Source organism: Octopus bimaculoides, chromosome 20 (assembly GCF_046866305.1).
Source record: "Octopus bimaculoides isolate indiv1 chromosome 20, ASM4686630v1, whole genome shotgun sequence".
In the NCBI taxonomy this organism is placed as follows: Eukaryota; Metazoa; Mollusca; class Cephalopoda; order Octopoda; family Octopodidae; genus Octopus; species Octopus bimaculoides.
This window is the reverse complement of record NC_142947.1, coordinates 12,141,513-12,148,693: the sequence shown is the minus strand read 5'-3', so window position 1 is coordinate 12,148,693 and position 7,181 is coordinate 12,141,513.

Genomic DNA, 7,181 nt, shown 5'->3' with positions numbered 1-7,181 from the left:
GAAAACGGATTTCATCTTCGCAGTTGTTCATCAAATCTAATTCCAAACCAAGGTGTCGAAATTTCATTCCCTTGATATTTTACTCTAGCGATTGTAAACAGAAAGAGGGAAACGGGTGGGGGTCTTTCATTCTGCGACGAGGTCAGCTGCTGACAATTAAAAGCATCTCGGCCGAAGCACGTGATGTGTGTAAAAATCCTCTCCCCATGGGGGCTTTTCAGCGGTTCACGGTCTGGGGTAAGAGGAGTTTCTGGATCGCGACACTATAAACACATTCTTAGTAACCTCTTTAGTTCTTGGTCGACAGAGTACAAAAAAATAAACAAATGGAAACAAAGAAATCCACCGCAAACCTATACTTTATGAAGAATACATGTATCTCCTTATATTTATCACTGTGTCTATTATTTATTGGTTTCCAATTGTGGCACAAGGCTAATAATTTCGGAGGAGGGAGTAAGTCGATGACATCTTCACCAGTATCCAACTGGTATTATTTTATTGCCCCCCCCCCGACCCCCGAAAGGATGAAAAGCAAAGTTAACCTCAGCGGAGTCACTAAGTACTTATTTTTTAAGCCCTGTACTTATTATATCAATATCTTTTGCCTAACTTCTAAGTTAGCGGGACGTAAACACACCAACACCGGTTTTCAAGTGGTGATGGGGGTGGGACAAACACACACACACACATATATACCACGAGCTTCTTTTAGTTTCCGTCTACCAAATCCACTCACTAGGCTTTGGTTGGCCCGAGACTATAGTAGAAGACACTTGCCCAAGGTGTCACGCTGTGGGACTGAACTTGGTACCATGTGGTTAGGAAACATGCTTATCACACATTAAAACAAAAAATACTTAAAATATCTTCTTAGTATATAACGGTGGCAAGTTTTACATCATCTGAAAAGTCATTAGTTGAACTATTAATCCTCTTGCATTCTGGTGGGTATCGGAGCGTTTGAGTGACATTAGACCCCAACAAGCGCCCATGAATTAAATCTGGACGATCGTGGCCTGTTGACTTGTGCCTGACGGCCACGATTCAGGCCGTCACGCTTTTAGCCACACGTTTGTCGCAGTACGAAGGTAAAAGCATCCATTCTTCTGACCTTATAGCCTCTGTGGTGTGCTTTATTGCTTCCTCCTCTGCTGTGAAGTGCACCTCCACAGTGGCGTATTTTCTCCCTCTCGTAATGTACGTTGTCTTTTCAATTCCTTGATACACTCCTCTATGGCTTCTATCAGTGCAACCTCTATTTTTCCTGTAGCTGTCTTCATGGTTTTGAATATCACAGTCCTTCTTGACACAATGGCCGAAATCTCTTCAGGTGGCGTTAATTTCAAAGTGTTACCTTCTTTTGAGATTAATTTTTCACTCTCCTTCATCTTTCGAGGTTCCACCCTTATCTCGCGGACCTCCAACTCTTGCACGTCTACTCCTCTGCTCGTTGCAGCCGCATAACTTGGGCCTCCCTCCTGCATCTTCTCCGTTTCCCTACAATGGGGAACAAAACAATTAACAACGGCAACAGATCTAACAACAACTCAAATCAATATTTCAACATAAACTCACAGAGACGAAATACCGCTGAGAATTACGCCCGGCGTGCTAACGTTTCTTATTTCTTTATTGGCCGCCAGGAGCTAAACATAGAGGGGACAAACAAGGACACACAAAGGGATTAAGTCGATTACATCGACCCAGTGCGTAACTGGTAATTAATTTATCGACCCCGAAAGGATGAAAGGCAAAGTCGACCTCGGCGGAATTTGAACTCAGAACGTAAAGACAGACGAAATACCGCTAAGCATTTCGCCCAGCGTGCTAACGTTTCTGCCAGCTCGCCTCTACTTTTTATTATCAACACTGAAAGGATGAAAGGTAAAAATCAACTTCGGTGATATTTGAACTCAGAACGTAATAAGACGAAATGCAGCTGAGCATTTCGTACGATGTGTAAACGATTCTCCCATCTCTCTGCCTTAAATTTACCTCATAATGAATACATATAATTCACACTACATACTTCACATAATGAGTATTTTTTCCTCCAAGCTACTACTATTTTCCCCAACATATATATGTGTAAATATGTATGCATGGGTAATTATGTGTGTGTATGTGTAAATATGTTTGCACGTATGTATGCATGCAGATATGTATGTATATATATATATTTGTATGCATGTGTGTATAATGTGTGTGTATATATAATGATTTTTAAAAATTTTTAATTTCATTGGCCGAAGATCTATTGGTTATTTTTGTTAGTTTAATAAAAATATTAATAGCACTCGTAGGGTGCATGCGCAACAGAATCCAAACACTGATGTATCTATTCATTCTTAATATTTTCTGGCAGATTTGAACGCGTATATCTGATCGCTCGTGGCAAAATGCACCACCGAGCATATATTTCCATTCGCATTCGCTAGAACGTATTAAAAATGAATAAAAACACTGATTCTTTTCTTTTCTTTTTTAATCTAATCTTGTATATATTTCTTACGCTTTATTTATTTATTTAACAAAAAATTGTAGAAACATACCTGAATACGTATAGAAGCAGAATTTTTTTTTTTTTTTTTATATATATTTTATTGTTTTCTTGTTACACATTCGTATATATCTCAACAGAATTTCTGTCAGAATTTTATTCCTCAGATTTTCATATAAGATAAAGGACAAAAAGATTATATTTTGTCATTTGTGCCCTTAATTATATTTTAAAGAGTGGCTTTGTGGTAAGTAGCTTGCTTACCAACCACATGGTTCCGGGTTCAGTCCCACTGCGTTGCACCGTGAGCAAGTGTCTTCTACTATAGCCTTCTTTTGGTGGTGGTGGTAGTAGTGGTGGTGGTGGTAGTAGTCGTGGTGGTGGTGGTAGTAGTAGTAGTACAGTTAGTCTTGTCAATCGTGCTACAGGTATGAAATTATAGCAATGGAGAAGTTTCAAAAGAAGTGTAGTCGAAAATCAGAAAAGACAAAAAAAAAAAAAAAAAAAAAAAAAGGGGTCAAGTAGAGAACCTATATCAAAGTGAACCTGAATTTTAACACCTACTTGTTTACTTCTGAGTATGGCTACAGTGTGTACACATGATCACGGCGACCAAACATAAGATGTTGTGATGACACGTCATCTAAAAGACCGCATTTACTTTATCACGACCTCACTATAACATTACCTGTAACACCCCTGCCCTTCTCAGTGAGTCATTTTGCTTATCATTATACGTGTGTTCACGCGTGCGCACGTTTATTTAACTCTACGTCTATCTATCTATCTATCTATCTTCCATCTATCTAGATATGTGAGTGGATTTCACTAACGGAAACTGAAAGAAGGCCGTCGTATATATTTCGAAACGCCGGTGTTAAAATGGGGGTAGCTGATGAAGGAAAATGTTCTCTATGTGGCTTGTGTGTTTTCTGTACTCTGGTTATTATTATTTTCTTGTCTACGTTTTGTTTGCAATGTCCTATGCACCTATATATACAGGTAGACGTAGGTATGCACATACCTGTACGTATATATGCATATACTCATTTATTATTTGTTTTATATATATATATATATATATATATATATATATATATATGACACGTGTACCCTTAACGCAGTTCTCGGGGAGATTCAGCGTGACACAGTGTGACAAGGCTGGCCCTTTGAAATACATTACTTCACAGCCACATGGTTCCGAGTTCAGTACCACTGCCTGGCACCTTGGGCAAGTTCCTTCTTCTATAGCGTCGGGTATACCAAAGCCTTGTGAGTGGATTTGGTAGACAGAAACTGAAAGAAGCCTTTCGTATATGTGTGTGTGTGTGTGTTTGTCCGCTACCACTGCTTGACAATCGGTGTTGGCGTGTTTACATCCCCGAAACATAGCGGTCCAGCAAAAAGACTCCGATAGAATAAGTACTATTCTTTAAAAAAACGTAAAGTCTTGAGGTCGATTTGTTCGACTACGATCCTTCAAAATGGTGTCCCAGCATGGCCGCAATCAAATGACCGAAACAAGTAAAAAATAAATAAATAAATAGGCGCAGGAGTGGCTATGTGGTAAGTAGCTTGCTTACCAACCACATGGTTCCAGGTTCAGTCTCATTGCGTGACACCTTGAGCAAGTGTCTTCTACTATAGCCTCGGGCCGACCAAAGCCTTGTGAGTGCATTTGGTAGACGGAAACTGAAAGAAGCCCGTCGTATATATGTATATATGTGTGTATGTGTGTGTATATGTTTGTGTGTCTGTGTTTGTCCCCCCCCCCTCTGCCAGCATCGCTTGACAACCGATGCTGGTGTGTTTTCGTCCCCGTAACTTAGTGGTTCGGCAAAAAGTGCCCGATAGAATAAGTACTAGGCTTACAAAGAATAAGTCCTGGGGTCGATTTGCTCGACTAAAGGTGGTGCTCCAGCATGGCCACAGTCAAATGACTGAAACAAGTAAATGAGTAAATGAGAGGAAAAAAAAGATACCCACTTCTCTTTACGTTTTGAGTTCAAATCCTGCGTAAATTCACTTTTTTTCTTTCATCCTTCAGATGAATAAATTAGCAATGAATTAATTACAGGGCGACGAAACTCTTCCTCTCTATTTCGAAATGTGTGGCTCAGTGCCAAATTTCTGGAAACCATTCTTCAAAGATCACTTCCGGTTTTGTCAGAAATCGAAGAATAAAAAGAAGAAAAACAAAATTCTTCCAGAGACGGCCTCGGTGTGTGTGTGTGTACGTGTGCGTGCGTCTGCGTGTGTCCGTTTAGACGTGTATGTGTGTCTATGGTTGTATGTATTACTTAGATGTGTCTATTATTTCATATCTTCGGCTTGCTTGTAATTGTTTATGTATATGCTTGCATGCGAGTGCAGCGCTTTTAATTTGTGTAAGACGGCAAATTTCAAACAAAAAACATGTGTGGTAAGTAGTTTTTCTGTAAAGAAAGCATTGTCTAAAGTAGGCTACCCCCGTCAGAAACATGTGTTTTTCTCATTTTCTACAGATATTCATCACAAAACCATCTGCTATTGGTCATTGGTCCACTGAAGTTTTGCCTACCCCACCACACACACACACACACAAACACACACACACACACACACATACATACATACATACATACATATATAATGGTATACGTACTAGCGATTATCTCTGTTACTATCTTATCTTGCTCCTCTTCTGACTATGTATATCCGTCTCTCGCCCTTCCTCTCTCTATCTCTCTCTCTCTCTCTCTCTCTCTCTCTCTTTCTCTATCTCTCTCTCTCTCTCTATATATATATATATATATATACATATGTATGTATGTATGTATGTATGTATGTATATTTATAATATATATGTTTATATATATATATATATATATATGTCTGCATATATATATATATATGTAATATATATATGAGAGAGAGACAGTGTATATATATACATATGTTTATGTATGTATATATATATATATATATGTGTGTGTGTGTGTGTATACATATGTGTCTGTACTTGTGTGCCTGAATTCTCCCTATATATATATATATATATATATATATATATATGGGGAGAATTCGCCCAATCCATCTCCTCACATTTCACTACCCTGTTCATTGTCCTTCTTCGTGTGTTTCAAGACCGTCTTTCTCTTTTCCTCTCAATCTCTTTCTCTCTTTCTTCGATTCTGTACTCGTTTCCTTCTCTCCATTTCTTCAGAAACCATACTTCTCTTACTCTCTCTCTATCCATTTCTCTCTTCCATCCACATTCCATTTCTTTCTTTAAATCCTCTCTCTGCTTCCCTCACTATAAATCTCGCTCTCTCCAACTCTTTCTCTCTCCCCTCTCTCCTTCTCTCTCTCTTTCTCTCCGCTCTCTCTTTCTCTCTCTCTCACTCGCTCGGTCGCTCACTCTCATTCCTCACTAGAGTTTCCTTTTCATTTTTTATCTTCCACTCCATCACTTTTCCTCCTTTTCTTCACTCACTCTCACAGCTCCCCTTTCTCATCCTCTGTTTCTCTCTCTCTCTCTCTCTCTTTCCCTCTTCTTCCCCCACCCTCACCAACACAAATGTCTCTCAATCTCTCCCTTTCAGAAGCCCCTTTCTTTCCAACATCTATTCCACCTTATCACCTCCTCTCACAGTTTCCCCCTCTTTCTTTCTTTCTTTCGCCTCCCTCCCCATCTCTCTATCATACCCCCCTCCACCCCCATCTCTCTATCATACCCCCTCCACCCCCACCCCTCCACCCACCCCACCAAGCCCCCATGACATGATAATATGAAGCTGGAGAATTAGAAAGGTTCTTGTCTTGTTGAGATTAAGTGAACGGATAATTTCAGTTTATACGCTTTGTCTGTGTGTGTGTGTGTGTGTGTGTGTGTGTGTGTGTGTGTGTGTGTGTGTGTCTGTGTGTGTGTGTGATTACACACGCATATAACACGCACAAATGCACATACACTCACACACATATACCCAGATATATACGTAATTGTATATACGTACATACGTGTACACAAATTACGAGTATAATGTATACGTTTTTATTGTGTGTATGAGCGTGTTATATATATATATATATATATACATATATATATATATATATATATACATATATATATATATACATATATGTATATATATATATATATATATATATATATATATATATATATATATATATATATATATATATATATATATGCGTGTGTGAGAGAGAGGCGGGGTTCGTTCATATATACGCGCACACTTATATATACATCCGCGTATACATTCTCTGTGACTGAGTGTTTGCTGTGCATGCATTATCTAGAGGAACATCAGGTATAGATTTCCCGATTCTTTGATTCTTCTACGTCTAACTTTACTGAAAGTTTCTTATCAACACACACACACACACACACACACACACACACACACACACACACACACATCTAATGTAAACACACATTTGCAATCACAGACATGCACACATAGACAAGTCAGCATACACACATATATGATAATGATTATATGTCACTCAATTACGTTGTTTTTGTTAAGACACTATAGAAGGGAAACTATGATCATAAGCGTTCCATCTGAGGCCACCACGCCAGTTTTTTTCTTTTTTTTTTTTCTTTTCATCTTTTATTTCAGACCTGCATTATCCTAAGTCTCCTTTAATTGTCTTTTTTTTTGGTTGATGT